The following is a 19,089-nucleotide window of genomic DNA, read 5'->3' on the forward strand; positions in this document are numbered from 1 at the left end:
GTAGAGTTGAGTTAAGGTTTCAGCAGATAGACTCAGATGTTGCTCATTTTGCATTGATAGGTCATTTCCATTCAATGGTGGTTGCAGATGTTCAGTCTCCAACTGATCGTCTTGGAGTGAAAACTTTTGTACTTTAGATTCATGGTCCACGGTGGAGATACTATGATTTTTTGGACATGGTGTGCTCACGTTTATTGATGGAAGAGCAGGCCCGTCGACTGCGGAATGACTTAAATTTAATTTCAGTTCAATTATTTGTTGAAGACGTCAGGCTCTTGCCATGGAGCTTAGATCCATGCTAGCATTTCTGGGAGGTGAGTAAGAAGAACCCTGGTCTAAAGTTCGGACATCGGCATTCGCTAAAGCCGTGCCTGGTGTTGGCAATCCGTCTTTGCCTGAGTCATCTAGGGCTTGGCATGCATAAGCACTGTCGTTTGCGCTTTCCATTGCCTTGTCAGGTTTTTGCTTCTCACCAACATCACGAATTGAGCTTGCAACAGCATTGTTAGTAGGTGCTGATGATAAATTCCTATTATTGGGGGGCGTGGCTAGGAAGCCATGTGAAAGGACGTGTCTGTACAGGGGCTCCCGAAGATCCGTACATTATCCGACGGAAAACCGTGCAAGGACCGATGTAATTTGGCTGAGACTGATATGACTGCGTACATGAATCTCAGGTGAACGTGTGGACACGTTTCGATACGGGCCTGCACTGTGAGAGCGCAACAAGAAGCTAAAAGAAGATCTGGAGGCGAGAGTGCGATGAACGAGAAAATGGCCGCCGCCGCCTAACGAAGGAACAAAGGAGTGATTGATCTGGGCGCCTGACGGTTGCACTGGAGCGTGGTGGTGGGGAAGGTGCATGACTCGGGTGCATCGTGGTCATTAAAGACACCCAGTCCTGCGAGGCCGACGGCGCGGACCTGGGAAGGGAGCAGGGCCTGGCCGAAGATACTTTGTAACCGGAGTGTGCGGTGTGACCTGGAACTGAGCCCCGGGCCCTTCATGGCCTAAAGTGCGCTTCAAAGGGCGAGACGCGACCTGGCTTAGCCAGATGGCCGGGGGAGCCGGAGGACAAAGGAACTTTGTGTCAGAGATGTGGCGATAATGATGGGGCACCCGAAGAGCGCACTGTGACACCCTGCCCTGGATCCGAGCAGGGATAGTAGGACGGGAGACATGTCAAACAAGCCCCTGAGAACGAAGACCAAACAGCCCACGCTCGACGAATACGCTAAGACGCCTCCCGGCCCAGACGGAGCCAAAAGCAAAGATAAAACGCAAGCCAAGGAAATGGCCGCCGGGGGTGCGAACCATGAAGTCCTCGCTGCAATCGCAGACCTGAAAGCGACCTGGGAGACCAAGCTCCAGCTCGCTGTGGCTGAACTGAAGACCGCAATGGAACTCAAGGTTGGGGCAGTACAGGAGGACGTGAACCTCCTAAGGCAGGACGTGCGTACTCTGGCTGAGCGCACGGAGACTTTAGAGAAAGAAATGGGCCCTACCGCGGCGGACTGCGCTGTGCATAAGCGTGAACTCCATGCCCTGGTGCAACGCGTGGGCAATTTGGAGAGTAGGGCGGAGGAGGCAGAAGGACGCGCCCGGAGGAACAACATTCGTATCGTGGGCCTACCGGAGGGAACTGAGGGCCATAATCCAACGGAATTTATCGAAAACATGTTACTGCAGGAGATCACGGGAGGCACTCTGTCGCAGGGTTTTGCGGTTGAGAGAGCGCACAGGGCCTTAACTAGGAAGCCGCCGCCGGGAAACCCGCCCAGGCCAGTGATAGCCAAGATCCTTAATTACCGGGACCGAGAAAGGATCCTTGAACACTTCCGCAAGGGAGGCACAATACAACGAGGAGCGGCGAATATAACTGCCTATCCCGATTACACCCTGCAGGTACAGCGCAGTCGTATGAACTTTGGATCGGTGAAGAGGAGATTGCGGGAAGCGGGGCTTAAATACATGTTGCTCTATCCGGCCAAACTGAAGGTTTTCTTTCAGGGCAAGCTGCTGTTCTTTGTCACCCCGGAGGATGCTATGGAGTGGTTGGATGCACAAAACTGCCCTCAGGAGTCAGATGTTCAGACGGCCGTTGGAAAATAAAAGACGAGATAAGTAACGCTGTAGGCCCGGTCGGGTCACGAACATTGAGACTTGAATATAGTCATTGAACTCGCTGGAGAACATGCGCGCGTCAATGGTTATGAAACGTGGTCCGTAAGCACGGACATGGTTGCGAAGTAGAGGAGCCTCCTGAAGCCGCTCTTTACACCCCCTTTTTTGTGTTTAGTTTAGTCACTGTTAGTGGGGTGACACCCTGTCGGGTTCTCTATTTGGGTTTTCCAAGGAGGACCGAACACAGGGATGCCTGAGATCCAGGGATGGAGCTGGGCAGTTGTTTGGGGTAGGGGTTTGGGGGGGTGTTTTAGTTTTTGTATGAGCCTGGGGGTGAAACCGGGATTGGGTGTTCGCAAAGTGGGGAGGGATTGCCTCGGACGGGGGGAGGAAACTACTGATAGGCCATGGGAGACCTCAGGATATTAACGTGGAACGTTAGAGGGCTTAACAGTTATCTTAAGCGAAATAAAGTCATGTTGTATCTTAAGAGGCAGAAGATAGACGTAGCCCTGCTACAGGAGACACATCTAAAGCGAGAGAAACTGGAGCTGGTAGGGAGGAAGTGGAAAGGAACAGTGGTAGGATCAACGTACTCCGCCTATGCCAGAGGAGTGCTGGTGTGGGTGGCGCCACACGTCCCATTTAAGCTAATTGAGGAGGTTGTAGAGGAGGATGGGAGGTTGGTTATGGTGAGGGGGCTGGTAGAGAACAAAGTAGTGTGCATTGTAAACACATACGCGCCTAACCAGGAAACGGCGACATTTTTTAGGACGCTGTGCACCAAGCTCAGTGTCGGGATGGGGGGAAAGGTGATATGGGGTGGCGACTTTAATTGCGTGTTGAATCCCAGGGTGGATAGGTCGGATGACAAGATGGCTAAGCCCAGCCCGGTGGCTAAGGTATTGCAGACGCTGCTGGCGGATTTTGGCTTGGTAGATGTGTGGAGAGCGAAACACCCGGGCGTGAGGCAATACTCACACTATTCGGCTCCGCATCTACTGCACACGAGGCTTGATTACTTTTTCGCTACGCCAGACATAGTCGCGGAGTGCGAACATATAGACTACAGGGCGAGAGTCCTCTCTGACCACTCGCCCCTGGTCATGCGATGGCAGCTGTATTCCCCACGAGCGCGTATACCAACATGGCGCCTCAGGGCGGAGGCGCTCAAGGACCCTGCCTTCAGAGAGGATATGAGGGAGGAGATATCTGCTTATTTTGAGGTGAATAAAGGGAGCGTTAAGTCGGCTGGCACCTTATGGGAGGCCTTTAAGGTCGTAATGCGGGGGATCGCCATTGCGAAGTCTAAGGGATTGATGGGGGGAGTCCTGGCTGATCTGCATAGAGCTGAGACTGAGCTGGAAGAGGAGTTGAAAGGTGGTGGGACAGATGCGGAGGCGGTCTCCAAATTGCAACAGGAGTGTGCGGAACATTGGGATAGGCTCTGTAATTTGAACTATAGAAAGTATATCGAGAGAGTGCATGCGGGGGGAGATAAAACGGGCCGACTCTTAGCTTGGCTGTACAAGAGTGAGACCCCACGATCCCCGATCAGATTGGTAACCAATGAAAGGGGGGAGGAGGTAGACACCCAAGAAGGCGTGAACAGGGCATTCGTGGAATACTATAAGGTCTTATACGAAGACTGCGAAGGGGGCAGCCAGGAGGAAATAGACGAAGTGCTGGAAGATATAGGCTTGCCTAAGGTCAGCGATGAGGAGCGAGAGGAGCTGGATGCTCCGATCACCCTGGAAGAGCTGAAGGAGATTGTGAGACAGTTGCCCACTAGCAAGGCCCCAGGGGCAGATGGGTTCCCCAGTGAATTTTATAAAGTGTATGCGGAGGAAGTGCTCCCGCCCATGCTGGAAATGCTCAACGAAGCGTACGAGATGGGACGGTTGCCGGAGTCACTTAGGGAGGCGATTATAATACCGCTCCCCAAGCCAAATAAACCGGGACATGATTGTGGCTCCTACAGGCCCCTGTCGATGCTGAACCAAGATAGCAAGATCCTGACAGCTGTCCTGGCTACTAGAATGCGTAGAGTGATCAGCAAGTTGATCCACCCTGACCAGACGGGCTATGTCCCTAATAGGAACATTACTCACAACCACAGACGCCTCCACAGGGTGGTCGAGTGGGGTTGTAGTGATGACGGCGAAATGGCAATAGTGGCATTGGACGCGGTTAAAGCGTTCGACTCTGTTCGGTGGCCTTGGTTGCTGGCGGCTCTGAGATGGTACGGGATGGGACCAGGTTACGTTAGGTGGGCCGAGATGTTATACAGTGCACCACTAGCCAGGGTCCGCACGGGTGCAGTGGTGTCAGAGAGATGGCAGTTGTGCAGAGGCACTAGGCAGGGGTGCCCCTGGTCCCCAATGTTGTACATCCTGGCCCTAGAACCCTTAGCGATTTACCTCCGGCAGCAATATGACCTGGTCGGCATCGATGTAAGAGGAGAGTGTCACCTTATATCCCTGTATGCAGATGATATGCTGCTATACCTAAGATACCCAGAAGAAAATTTGCAGTTTGTCTTAGAGGTGATGGGGAGGTATGCCTGGTTGTCCGGTATAGCGGTAAACCCCCAGAAATCCATTCTATTTCCGCTAGGGGGCTATGTGGGGACTCCGGTAGACAGGTTGCCAGTGTTGCAGATCCCGTGGGCGACGAGATCCTTTAGATACTTGGGAATTGACGTGTATCACACGACTGTGGAAGAGCACAAGCATAACACTGAACTTGCTGTGGGGAAGATCGAGAAATGCATGAGGTTCTGGGAAAGATTGCCACTGGCGATGATGGGTCGGGGAGCTATGCTTAAAATGGTGGTACTGCCCAGGCTTCTGCATTATTTTAACAACATCCCCTACATGATTCCTGGGAAGTTTTTTGTGAGGCTACATAGTGTTTGCAGAGAATTCCTGTGGCACGGCACGCGCAACAGAGTTGCACTGTGGAAGCTGCAGAACTTCTACGAGAAGGGCGGAGTCAAACTGCCGAACTTTGAGGCCTATTATGTGGCAGCGCAGCTACAATATGTGTCCAGGTGGCTCTCTGACGACGAGACCCCTGAACACAGGCTGTTTGGGAGGGATTGCTCCCCGTTTTATCTGCGAGAGGTGATCTGGGTGACTAATGCATGCATGAAGGAGCGGCCTAGAATGCTAGCTTTGGGATGGAACATGTGGAAACGGGCCTGCCGGATGATGGGTAACCCTTTGCCGTGTGTGTCGCAGTTCCCATTGGTTGCACTGGCGAAGGGAGATGGACAGCTCAGAGTAATCATCCGGATATACTGGGAGTCAGTGGGGTTGGTCACCATGGGAGATATTTGGCAGGATGGGACCATTTTGGAGTTTGAAGAATTAGAGGCAGGGTCGGGATTGCACAGGGGTCAATATATGACATATCACAGGATAGTGCAGGAGATCCGGAATAGGTGGCCCGAAACTACCCTGGCCGATGAACCGGACGCCACGGTGGAGATACTATATGACACATCGGAGGGCGGGCATGAGGTCTCTAGGTTGTACGAGATGTTGATGACGAAGGTTGGGAGCGATTTAGTGCACTTGAGACTGGAATGGGAAACGGAGATGGGGGCCCCGATGGCAGACGGGTTGTGGGAGCGAGCCCTGGGGTACCATAAAAGAGTATCGAGAAACGCCAGGTTTAAGCAAATACAGCTTTACATAACGCACAGGGCATACATGACCCCCCTGAGAATATCCAAATTTCGGGATGTTGGACGGCAGGCGTGCCCCAAGTGTGACGAGGAGAATGCAGACATGATACACATGTTCTGGGCGTGCCCAGTAATTGCAGGCTATTGGGGTGAAGTGGCGCAGAAGCTGGCAGGAAAGGGTGTCACGCTCAAAGTGGATTCGGCCTGGGCCTGCTTATTGGGGGGATATCCCAGAGCGCGTAAACTTAGACATGTCGAGAAATTGAAAGATTTGGCTTATGTGCTTGCTAAACGTAGGATTGCCATGGGATGGAAGGAGTGTCATAAGCCACGAATGGAGGTCTGGTGGAGGGATCTCCAGAAATGGGCGGAGGCCGAGACGGCTGTGTGGCGGGATACCAGTATTGCAGGGGAGGAGGAGGAAATGTGCTCCCTCGCGGCATGGAAATTGTTGATAGCTGAACTGTTCGGAACGGGGTCGGCTCCAACTGAATCTGAGAGCGATGACGCCCCCCCGTTCACAGCGGATACCGATGGCAAACACCATACAGGCTCATAGGGGGGAGGGATGGGGATTGCAGTGCTTTTTGTTGTTAAATGTGTTTATTTATGTTCAGTTGTATTGTTGTTTGGTTTATATTTTTTATATATAAAATAAAAATAGATTTAAAAAAAAAAAAAAAAAAAAATTCCTATTATTTAGTTATTGGACGTCTTTAGACGTTACATCAGCTTGTGCGTTGCGCCCGCTCACTGCTATGTTCTTATTAGTGTTAGGGAAATTATTTTTGCCTGACATAGTCTGTGGCTTTGAGTTTGTAGGTCGAGTCACATTAAGTGATGTTTGACAAGCGGACTGGCATAGTAATGTTAATAATACAGCAGTATTATTATTTGATGTCTGTGCCGACTGTTTCTCATTTTCAATAAGTGTATTTTTTTTAAGGGAGCACCGTCCGCCAGATCCATATCAGAATGGCTGGCAGAATAGCTGGCAGTTTGCAGGTCAACATATGGAAGATTGGAGACACTAATTAGCTTGGCGTCGGTGACGTCAATAGCAGACAACGGTGAATAGAAGCTGTCAGGCGAATCTCCAAAGTCATTAATCATGGTCGCCATTACATTTTGTCCGGACCATTTTGAAACTGCCGACTGCTTTGCAGATGTAGATGAAATTTGTGGGGAGGCCAGTGTCACAGTTCCGCTTTTCTGGGCTGTGAGGACCTCATGTGTTGTGCTGACTTCGCCAATCAGTGGCAGTTGCTGACTTGGATAGGAAGCATGAATGTCTTTGTTATGATGGTGTTCAACAAAGTGCGAAGCGTGTTCGCAAATCTCAGTATCCCTACATTCGGGAATGTCAGAATCCGTGGAATTATGTAACCTGCTTTGCGTGTTAGCAGTAATAATGACACAGTCATCAGATGCATTGGAAGAAGTCTTTTGCAGGTCTGTGTTTATCACTAAAGTGACTGCTGATACCGGAAGGGGTAAGGCAGAGGGTAAAGATGCAGGCCACGGAGAACTCTTGCTTACCTTACCGCCCCCGTCTGAGGTGGCTTTCAAAGCGGTCCACGGGTTCATCATTTTGCGGTGGTGAAGCGTCTTCCTTCGTGTCTGGGGACCTTCAGCAGCGCGAGTCATGAGAACGGAATGAGACTTGCTTGTCAGATCGCTTTGTCACTCGACCGCAATGTTGCGCCTGGGGAGCGCCCCCGGCCCGGCAACAAAGCAGCAAACAGCCAAACAGTGATTGCAGGAAAACACTTGCCCTTCACTCGCTCGGGCTTAACGCCGCAAGGGCGCCTGGTCGCGGCTTATAGCTCCGTGCTTCCCGGAATGGGCAGGACTTGTACAATGCTCCGGCACCAAGTACAATCAGCTGCAACAAACGCCAAACAGTGAATGCAGGAAAACACTCGCCCTTCACTCGCTCGGGCTTGTGGATATTATCTACCTGGCAGCCCATCGGCCAAGGACCAGAGGCAAAGGACGGCTACTACAGAGGCAGCACCAGGAACAAGAAGCCAACAATAAGTAAGTGGGGAAAGGGCGGGGCCAGAAGCAATTACTTCATGCCATATTACCCTACCACTCATCTAACAAAGCATCACCACTCTAAATTTGTTATATCTGTAATATATTTGCCTTTGAAAACTCTGTCCTATACATGTGAAAGTTGAATTTAGTAGTGTGCCCAATAGCCCCTCCGTGAAAAGTTGAATTTAGAAGTGTGCCCAATAGCCCCTCCTTGAAAAGTTGAATTTAGAAGTGTGCCCAATAGCCCCTCTGTGAAAGTTGAATTTAGAAGTGTGCCCAATAGCCCTTCTGTGAAAAGTTGAGTTTAGAAGTGTGCCCAATTGCCCCTCTGTGAAAAGTTGAATTTAGAAGTGTGCCCAATTGCCCCTCTGTGAAAAGTTGCATTTTGAAGTGTGCCCAATAGCCCCTCCGTGAAAAGTTGAATTTAGAAGTGTGCCCAATAGCCCCTCTGTGAAAAGTTGAATTGAGAAGTGTGTCCAATTACCCCTCTGTGAAAACTTGAATTTAGAAGTGTTCCCAATAGCCCCTCTGTGAAAGTTGAATTTAGAAGTGTGCCCAATAGCCCCTCTGTGAAAGTTGAATTTAGACGTGTGCCCAATAGCCCCTCTGTGAAAAGTTGAATTTAGAAGTGTGCCCAATTGCCCCTCTGTGAAAAGTTGAATTTAGAAGTGTGCCCAATTGGCCCTCTGTGAAAAGTTGAATTTAGAAGTGTGTCCAATAGCCCCTCTGAGAAAAGTTGAATTTAGAAGTGTGCCCAATTACCCCTCTGTGAAAAGTTGAATTTAGAAGTGTGCCCAATAGCCGCTCATTGAAAGTTGAATTTAAAATTGCACCCAATAGCCTCTCTGTGAAAGTTGTATTTAGAAGTGCGCCCAATAGCCGCTCATGGAAAGCTGTATTTAGAAGTGCGCCCAATTGCCTCTCTATGAAAGCTGATTTTAGAAGTGTGCCCAATAGCCCCTCTGTGAAAGTTGAATTTAGAAGTGTGCCCAATAGCCTCTCTGTGAAAGTTGTATTTAGAAGTGCGCCCAATTGCCTCTCTATGAAAGCTGATTTTAGAAGTGTGCCCAATAGCCCCTCTGTGAAAGTTGAATTTAGAAGTGTGCCCAATAGCCTCTCTGTGAAAGTTGTATTTAGAAGTGCGCCCAATTGCCTCTCTATGAAAGCTGATTTTAGAAGTGTGCCCAATAGCCCCTCTGTGAAAGTTGAATTTAGAAGTGTGCCCAACAGCACCTCTGTGAAAGTTGAATTTAGAAGTGTGCCCAATAGCCCCTCTGTGAAAAGTTGAATTTAGAAGTGTGCCCAATTGCCCCTCTGTGAAAAGTTGAATCTTGAAGTGTGCCCAATAGCCCCTCTGTGAAAAGTTGAATTTAGAAGTGTGCCCAATTGCCCCTCTGTGAAAAGTTGAATTTAGAAGTGTGCCCAATAGCCCCTCTGTGAAAAGTTGAATTTAGAAGTGTGCCCAATAGCCCCTCTGTGAAAAGTTGAATTTAGAAGTGTGCCCAATAGCCGCTCATTGAAAGTTGAATTTAAAATTGCACCCAATAGCCTCTCTGTGAAAGTTGTATTTAGAAGTGCGCCCAATAGCCGCTCATGGAAAGCTGTATTTAGAAGTGTGCCCAATAGCCCCTCTGTGAAAGTTGAATTTAGAAGTGTGCCCAATAGCCCCTCTGTGAAAAGTTGAATTTAGAAGTGTGCCCAATAGCCCCTCTGTGAAAGTTGATTTTAGAAGTGTGCCCAATAGCCCCTCTGTGAAAGTTGAATTTAGAAGTGCATTTAGAAGTCGAATTTAAAAGTGTACCCGATAGACTCTCGGTGAAAGTTGAATTTAGAAGTGTGCCCAATAGCCGCTCATTGAAAGTTGAATTTAAAATTGCGCCCAATAGCCTCTCTGTGAAAGTTGTATTTAGAAGTGCGCCCAATAGCCGCTCATGGAAAGCTGTATTTAGAAGTGCGACCAATTGCCTCTCTATGAAAGCTGATTTTAGAAGTGTGCCCAATAGCCCCTCTGTGAAAGTTGAATTTAGAAGTGTGCCCAATAGCACCTCTGTGAAAGTTGAATTTAGAGGTGTGCCCAATAGCCCCTCTGTGAAAAGTTGAATTTAGAAGTGTGCCCAATTTCCCCTCTGTGAAAAGTTGAATTTTGAAGTGTGCCTAATAGCCCCTCGTGAAAAGTTGAATTTAGAAGTGTGCCCAATAGCCCCTTTGTGAAAAGCTTAATTTAGAAGTGTGCCCAATTACCCCACTGTGAAAAACTGAATTTAGAAGTGTGCCCAATAGCCCCTCTGTGAATTTAGAAGTGTGCCCAATAGCCCCTCTGTGAAAGTTGAAATTTAGAAGTGTGCCCAATGGCCCCTCTGTGAATTTAGAAGTGTGCCCAATAGCCCCACTGTGAAAAGTTGATTTTAGAAGTGTCCCCAATAGCCCCTCTGTGAAAGTTGAATTTAGAAGTGTGCCCAATAACCCCTCTGTGAAAAGTTGAATTTAGAAGTGTGCCCAATAGCCGCTCATTGAAAGTTGAATTTAAAATTGCGCCCAATAGCCTCTCTGTGAAAGTTGTATTTAGAAGTGCGCCCAATAGCCGCTCATGGAAAGCTGTATTTAGAAGTGCGACCAATTGCCTCTCTATGAAAGTTGATTTTAGAAGTGTGCCCAATAGCACCTCTGTGAAAGTTGAATTTAGAAGTGTGCCCAATAGCCCCTCTGTGAAAAGTTGAATTTAGAGGTGTGCCCAATTGCCCCTCTGTGAAAGTTGAATTTTGAAGTGTGCCCAATAGCCCCTCCGTGAAAAGTTGAATTTAGAAGTGTGCCAAATAGCCCCTTTGTGAAAAGCTTAATTTAGAAGTGTGCCCAATTACCCCACTGTGGAAAATTGAATTTAGAAGTGTGCCCAATAGCCCCTCTGTGAATTTAGAAGTGTGCCCAATAGCCCCTCTGTGAAAATTGAAATTTAGAAGTGTGCCCAATGGCCCCTCTGTGAATTTAGAAGTGTGCCCAATAGCCCCACTGTGAAAAGTTGATTTTAGAAGTGTGCCCAATAGCCCCTCTGTGAAAATTGAAATTTAGAAGTGTGCCCAATGGCCCCTCTGTGAATTTAGAAGTGTGCCCAATAGCCCCACTGTGAAAAGTTGATTTTAGAAGTGTCCCCAATAGCCCCTCTGTGAAAGTTGAATTTAGAAGTGTGCCCAATAACCCCTCTGTGAAAAGTTGATTTTAGAAGTGTGCCCAATAGCCCCTCTGTGAAAGTTGAATTTAGAAGTGAGCCCAATAGCCCCTCTGTGAATTTAGAAGTGTGCCCAATAGCCCCTCTGTGAAAAGTCGAATTTTGAAGTGTGCCCAATAACCCCTCTGTGAAAAGTTGATTTTAGAAGTGTTCCCAATAGCCCCTCTGTGAAAGTTGAATTTAGAAGTGTCCCCAATAGCCCCTCTGTGAAAGTTGAATTTAGAAGTGTGCCCAATAACCCCTCTGTGAAAAGTTGATTTTAGAAGTGTGCCCAATAGCCCCTCTGTGAAAGTTGAATTTAGAAGTGAGCCCAATAGCCCCTCTGTGAATTTAGAAGTGTGCCCAATAGCCCCTCTGTGAAAAGTCAAATTTTGAAGTGTGCCCAATAACCCCTCTGTGAAAGTTGAATTTTAGAAGTGTCCCCAATAGCCCCTCTGTGAAAGTTGATTTTAGAAGTGTGCCCAATAGCCCCTCTGTGAAAGTTCAATTTAGAAGTGCATTTAGAAGTCGAATTTAAAAGTGTACTCGATAGACTATCGGTGAAAGTTGAATTTAGAAGTGTGCCCAATAGCCCCTCTGTGAAAGTTGAATTTAGAAGGGTGCCCAATAACCCCTCTGTGAAAAGTTGATTTTAGAAGTGTGCCCAATAGCCCCTCTGTGAAAAGTTGAATTTTGAAGTGTGCCCAATAGCCCCTCTGTGAATTTAGAAGTGTGCCCAATAGCCCCTCTGTGAAAAGTTGAATTTTGAAGTGTGCCCAATTGCCCCTCTGTGAATTTAGAAGTGTGCCCAATAGCCCCTCTGAGAAAGTTGAATTTTAGAAGTGTGCCCAATAGCCCCTCTGTGAAAGTTGATTTTAGAAGTGTTCCCAATAGCCCCTCTGTGAAAGTTCAATTTAGAAGTGCATTTAGAAGTCAGATTTAAAAGTGTACTCGATAGACTCTCGGTGAAAGTTGAATTTAGAAGTGTGCCCAATAGCCTCTCTGTGAAAGTTGTATTTAGAAGTGCGCACAATTGCCTCTCTATGAAAGCTGATTTTAGAAGTGTGCCCAATAGCTGCTAGGTGAAGTTGAATTTAGAAGTGCATTTAATAGCTGAATCTAGAAGTGCGCCCAATAACCTCTCTGTGAATTTAGAAGTGCCTCTCTGTGAAAGTTGTATTTAGAAGTGTGCCCAATAGCCCCTCAGTGAAAGGTTGAATCTAGAAGTGTGCCCAATAGCCCCTCTGTGAAAGTTGAATTTAGAAGTGCATTTAGAAGTCGAATTTAAAAGTGTACCCGTTAGACTCTCGGTGAAAGTTGAATTTAGAAGTGTGCCCAATAGACTCTCTGTGAAAGCTGAATTTAGAAGTGTGCCCAATAGCCGCTCATTGAAAGTTGAATTTAGAAGTGTGCCCAATAGACTCTCTGTGAAAGTTGAATTTTAGAAGTGTGCCCAATAGCCCCTCTGTGAAAAGTTGAATTTAGAAGTGTGCCCAATAGCCCCTCTGTGAAAAGTTGAATTTAGAAGTGTGCCCAATAGCCCCTCCGTGAAAAGTTGAATTTAGAAGTGTGCCCAATAGCCTCTCTGTGAATTTAGAAGTGTCCCCCAATGGCCCCTCTGTGAAAGTTGAATTTAGAAGCGGGCCCAATAGCCGCTCATGTAAAGTTGTATTTAGAAGTGCGCCCAATTGCCTCTCTATGAAAGCTGATTTTAGAAGTGTGCCCAATAGCTGCTAGGTGAAGTTGAATTTAGAAGTGAATTTAATAGCTGAATCTAGAAGTGTGCCCAATAACCTCTCTGTGAATTTAGAAGTGTCCCCAATAGCCCCTCTGCGAAAGTTGAACTTAGAAGTGTGCCCAATAGCCTCTCTGTGAAGGTTGAAGCTAAAAGTGCCACCAATAGCCTCTCTGTGAAAAGTTGAATTTAGAAGTGTGCTCAATAGACTCTATGTGAAAGTTGAATTTAGAACAGCATTTAGAAGTTGAATTTAGAAGTGCGCCCAATAGCCTCTCTGTGAAAGTTGAATTAGCATATCCTAAGGTCTAGCTGCACTTCAAAACAGCCTAATATCTGCAAGCTAGTACAAATAGTACACTAAAACCTAGAATAAGTGAATAATATCACCCGGCTTCATGGAACCCTGAAATCAAAATTACTGTCAGCCAGTGATATAGCCGAACTTATAAAATCCAATAAACTGTAAGTTGCACTTAAAACTACACCTAACAGCTTGTACCAAGCATGAATGCACCCACTCCACCAGAGTTTGTTGGAAACGACCACCGTGGAACGTCCCCACTTCCCGATCTGCCTTCCCTCCCGTTCCCCCCTTCTGAAATCATCCCATCCCACCGCATTCCCTACCATTCCCCTCTCCAAACACCAAGCCAGAGGGGCACGATGGCGAGCCAACCACCCTAAGACCACTCCTCCCCCAAACCCCACCACCGACCAGCCCACGTTAACCATACCCGCTCCTCTCACTAACATACCGGGCACACCCGCCCTGCATTCATCCACCCCCCGCCTTGCCCACAAACCCCTGCCACCTCCCCCCCGACCACACCCTTTCCACTCCCTAAAAACTGCATGCCTAGCCCTAGCAAGAACCGAAACCGCATCTCTCTCCCCCTCTGACCACCCTACCCTCTTTCACACTCCAATCGCAACAAAGAAACTAAAGAGGAAACGTACCTTGTCCCCCTCAATCTCTCAGCACTCTTCGCCTTCCCTGTCTCGACCCACCACCTCATTCCCCCAATCACCTCCTTCCCCCATGGCCTCACCGTTCCTGAAACCCCTCTCCCTCGATTTCTCATCAACTGCAACTGAAACTCCTAACCGCCCACACCCCACCTTCAAATCCCCAGAGCCAAATCCGATCATCCTAACACACGCAGCCACCCAACCCCGCCCATGGCCTGCCAATTTTTCTGCTTGCCCACTATTCCCATCGATCATCACCCACCCTACCCCTCTCCCGCTCCAGCTTCCACACTCTCCGCCACCACCCCCTTCCGCTCCAGCTCCAAGACCAACCTCGCCTGCTGATGTGAACTGCATCCTATTTAATGCCCGATCCGTAGCAAAAAACAGACACTGCATCTTTGACCTCCTCGCCTCTGACAAACCAGACCTGGTTTTCATCACTGAAACTTGGTTCTCTGACGACTTCGCCCCAATCGCTAATGAAGCCTTCCCCTGTGACTACTCCCTCATCCCACTGGACCGTCCCTCTAGAGGAGGGGGAGTAGCATTCGTCTTCAAGTCTCTCTTCCACGCCTCAATCATAGACAACCAACCTTCCATTCCTTCCTGCGAATCTCTCCTCGTTAAACTATCCCTCTCCCCATCGCTCTTGCACAGCTTCCTAATAATCTACAGGCCCCCTGGCTACGATAGACAATTCGCAAACAACCTCTGCGACTCTATTGTCACCCTTCCACTAAACCATCCCAACCTCACCCTTCTTGGAGACTTCAACATATGGCTCGACATCCCCACCAACCCTATGACACACTCTCTGGTTGACGGTTTAGACGCAATCAACCTCCAACCCCACATAAATGGCCGACCCACTATAAAGGACACACTCTTGATGCCATCTTTAGCTCCAACACCCGGATTCACTTAACCCCCCCCACCCCCATCATCTGGTTCAATGACTTCATTGTCTCTTTCGCCATCCGCTCACTTGACCCCCTTCCTGTACTTGAATCTGAACCTCTGAATATACGCAAATGCTGGAAAAAACGAATAATCGTCCTGGACATAGCCGACGCACTCCTCCAGTTTCCACCACCTACCTGACAACTCATTAAACAACGAACTCCTGATGCCTTTGACTCATGGCCCAACGCATCTCTGATGCGGCTCACACCCCCTTGCAAACCATCAAACCGCCGTGGCCTCTTCCCCAGATGGTTCACTCCTGAGTTGAAGACTACTAAACAGCTATATAAATACCTCGAACGCAAATGGCAGAAAGACAAAACCCAGGAGAGCTGGGCCACCCTGGCCCGTCACCCTTATCAGTACAAGGCCGAAATCCGGAAAGCAAAAAAAGCCCACTACAACTCCTGAATCCTAAACTGCAAAAACCCAAGCAAAGAACTCCACAAAGTCATCTCCGAATTCACCAATCCGGCTTGCACCACGACTATCCCGACCCCCTCACAATCTCTGTGCGACTCACTCTCCCGCCACTTTTACACCACAGCGCTCGAAAGAACAAATACTCTAGCCACCAAACTGGCTCTCTTACATCCATCAGGCAATGCTCCCCCATACCGGCCAGCCCACCAGCTGTGACCACTACGCAACCAACGTTCGAATCCTTTAGTCCAATATCACCAGAGCAATTTCTCAAACTTCTATCTGCCCGCAAACCATCTGGCTCTCCGCTGGACCCTTGCCCAGCCACAACCCTCAAAGAAATTTTCGCTTCCACCTGCGCAGGAGAATACGCAAGAGCCATCATAAATGCATCCCTTTCCTCTGGTATCTTTCCCGATGCATTCAAAACGGTTTGTGTCAAACCTCTAATTAAAAAACCTTCCCTCGACCCTCATGAGCCCAAAATCTACCGCCCCATCTCAAACACCAGGTTCCTTGCCAAACTCATTGACCGAACCGCCTACTCCCAAATAAATGCCTTTGTCGAAGCCAACAATCTCCTAGACTCCGCACAGTCAGGTTTCAGAGCCCGTCACGGAACTGAAACCACCCTAACCTCAATTTGGGATGACCTTAAAATGACGGCAGACTCCGCGGGATACGTCCATTAATCCTTCTTGACCTATCCGCCGCCTTTGACACAATCAATCACTCAATCCTCCTAAACCGCCTCCACTCCCTAGGAATTTGTGGAACCACTATTAAATGGATAGCTTCATTCCTCAAAGATAGGTATCAAATAACGATCCTCTCCACCTATACCTCCCAAGCCCGACCTGTTTGCACGGGAGTCCCACAAGGAGCATGCCTATCCGCCCCCCTGTTCAATCTCTACTTGATCACCCTCCCACCAATAATCCGTTCACACAACATCCTGTGTTACAACTACGCCGACGACACTCAATTAATTCGAAAACTCCTGAACTCAAAACCCAACTCCCGACCTGACCTGGCCTCCTGCCTCCTTGACATAGAACTCTGGATGACCCAAAGCCACCTCTTGTTAAACTCCTCGAAAACGGAAATCATGGTATGTGGCAACTCCAAACTTTTTCTGCACCCACTACCCTGGCCATCCGCCATGGGCAACTCACCGACCCCCTCCAACTCAGTGAGAAATCTTGGATGCACCCTTGACTCTGACCTAACACTCTAGTACCGAGTGAACAACGTCTCAAAGTCCTGCCGCAACCACCTTAAAACCCTTAGGCGCATCTTTCCATATCTCTCCTTTCCCAACATACTCTCTGCGGTCCAATCAATCGTTATATCAAGATTGGACTACGCAAACCCCCTATACCTCGGAGTCCACGCGTACCAACTGAATAAACTCCAAAGGGCACAAAACGCGGCAGCCAAAATGCTACTTGCACTCGGCCCAAGAGACCACATCTCCCCAGCCCTTAAGACACTGCACTGGCTTCCAGTAACCCGCAGGGTGACTTTCAAAACCTTATGCATCTCCCATTGCGCACTGCATAAATCAGCACCTCAATATCTGCAAGACAAGCTAAAACCCTATCATACACCACGCACCCTAAGATCAAGCTCAGCCGGCCTCCTAGTCATACCTAAGACAAACTCAGTCAGGTTAGGCGGATCATCATTCTCAGCCTTGGCCCCCACGCTGTGGAACTCACTCCCACCCCACATCCGCCTATGTGAGGATTTAACGTCTTTCCGCAAATTGCTGAAAACCTGGCTCTTCCCCTAAAACCAACCCGTACCAAACTAACCCAAACAGACTAACAGCATCTCAATGACACCAATCCAACAAACTACCTGGTGCGAGAAATTGACAGCTAATAACCCCTAATATAAACTAGAAGGACAAACAGAATAAACAATTAAAGTAGATCAAAGTAGGGAAGTGGTTAATAAGAATAAATCATACGGAAACAGTAAAGAAATTTAAACTCCTGAAATAGACATAATGCATGAGGAGTGAACAAAGTGAATGGCGTGGATGAAATAGTTAGAATGGATGAAGCGTGTGGAACAGATGAATGTGCTGAGTGGAAGAACGCCTGAGTGGAAGAAAAGATGACTATATAGTTCGAATGAGTATGTAAATCGAATGAGTATATAGATCGGACGAGTGTATAGAATGGATGAACATGTTGAGCGGATGAGTGTGTAGTGCGGTTTGGTGTGTAGAGCAGACGAGCGTGTAGAGCGGATGAGTGCGTAAATAACAGAGAAGCAAGTAGAACACAGGAGTGCATAGAACAGATGAATCTGCAGAACGGATGAGCATAAACCTGATGAGTGTGTAGAACAGTTGAGTATGTAGATCGGATGAGTATGTGGAACGCAGGAGTGTGGATAGCGGATGAGTACGGAAGTACAGAGAGTGTGTGGATCTTTGGAGCGGATGAATGGGCAGACCTGGCGAATGTATAGAGCAAATGACTGCATAGAGTGGATGACTGCATAGAGCGGATGACTGCATAGAGCGGATGAGGTTATAGAGCGGATGAGGTTATAGATCAGATGTGTGTGTATAGAGCAGATGTGTGTGTCTAGAGCGGATGAGTGTGTATAGAGCGGATGAGTGTGTATAGAGCGGATGAGGGTATAGAGCAGACGAGGGTATAGAGGGGATGAGTGTAGAGAGCAGATGAATATATAGAACAGGATTACTGCGTATTAGTGAACGACTTTATAAGGCTGATGGGTGCATATTGCTGTTAAATGCGTGGAAAGGATGAGTGCATAAAGCGGATGAGTGCAGGGAGCGGATGAGAGCAGGGAGCGGATGAGTGCGGGGAGCAGATGAGTGCATAGAGGGATGAGTGCGTAGAGGGGATGAGTGCGTAAAACAGGTGAATGCATAGTGCGTGTGAGGGCATAAAGCAGACAAATGCCTAGAGGGAGCGAGTGCGTAGAACGAACAAGTGCCTAGAGCGAACAAGTGCCTAGAGAGGATGTGTACGTAGAACAAATGAAAACAGATTGCATGCAGTACTGATGAGTGCATAGAATGGATGAGTACGTAGTGCTGCTGAATGCGTAGAGCGGACGGAACGAGGATGTGAAGTAGTCTATATGGATAGAACAAATGATATATGTGAATGGAATTCACCACATATATAGATCGAACGGGTGCTGGACGTGGATGAAACGGGTACCTGTCGTGGATGGAACGGCTGACATATGCAGATAGAACGGGTGCCATAGGTGGATGCATCGGGTGCCGTAGGTGGATGGATCGAGTGCTGTAGGTGGATGGATCGAGTACCGTATGTGGATGAAACGGGTGACGTACGTGGATGAAACGTGTGAAATAGGTGGATGGAAAGGATGAAGTATGAAGATGTTACGGGCGAAATATGTGAACGGAGTGCATAAAACAACTTAGAATACATGGAATGGTACGGGGGAAATAAGTGGATGAAGTGCTTAAAAACAACTTAGAATACACGAAACGGAGCAAAGTAAATAGAGCGCATTGAATGTGTGTGGCAGACAGGAGAGCATGTGGCTGACAGGAGTCCATGCATGGGGCTGACAGGAGTGCATGCATGGGGCAGACAGGAGTGCATGCGTGGGGCAGACAGAAGTGCATGCGTGGGGCGGACAGGAGTGCGCGGAGCGGACTGGAGCGCGCAGCGTGGATGGGAGTGCATGAGTGCGTCGAGCGGACCGGAGTGTGTGGAGCAGACTGCGATGCATGGAGTTGATAGGAGTGCATGGAACTGACTGGAGTGCATAGATTTGCGTGAGGTATATAGTATGGTTTGGAATGCAGAGAACGTTTGAAAGAGCATATAACCCATCATATCACACCCCACGCTTACTCTCTCCTTTACACCACCACTCAACTAGAACACAGAGATACTATGACACCAT

The sequence above is a fragment of the Ambystoma mexicanum genome, chromosome 3q (genome assembly GCF_040938575.1).
Source record: "Ambystoma mexicanum isolate Mex_15411 chromosome 3q, UKY_AmexF1_1, whole genome shotgun sequence".
Classification (NCBI taxonomy): domain Eukaryota; kingdom Metazoa; phylum Chordata; class Amphibia; order Caudata; family Ambystomatidae; genus Ambystoma; species Ambystoma mexicanum.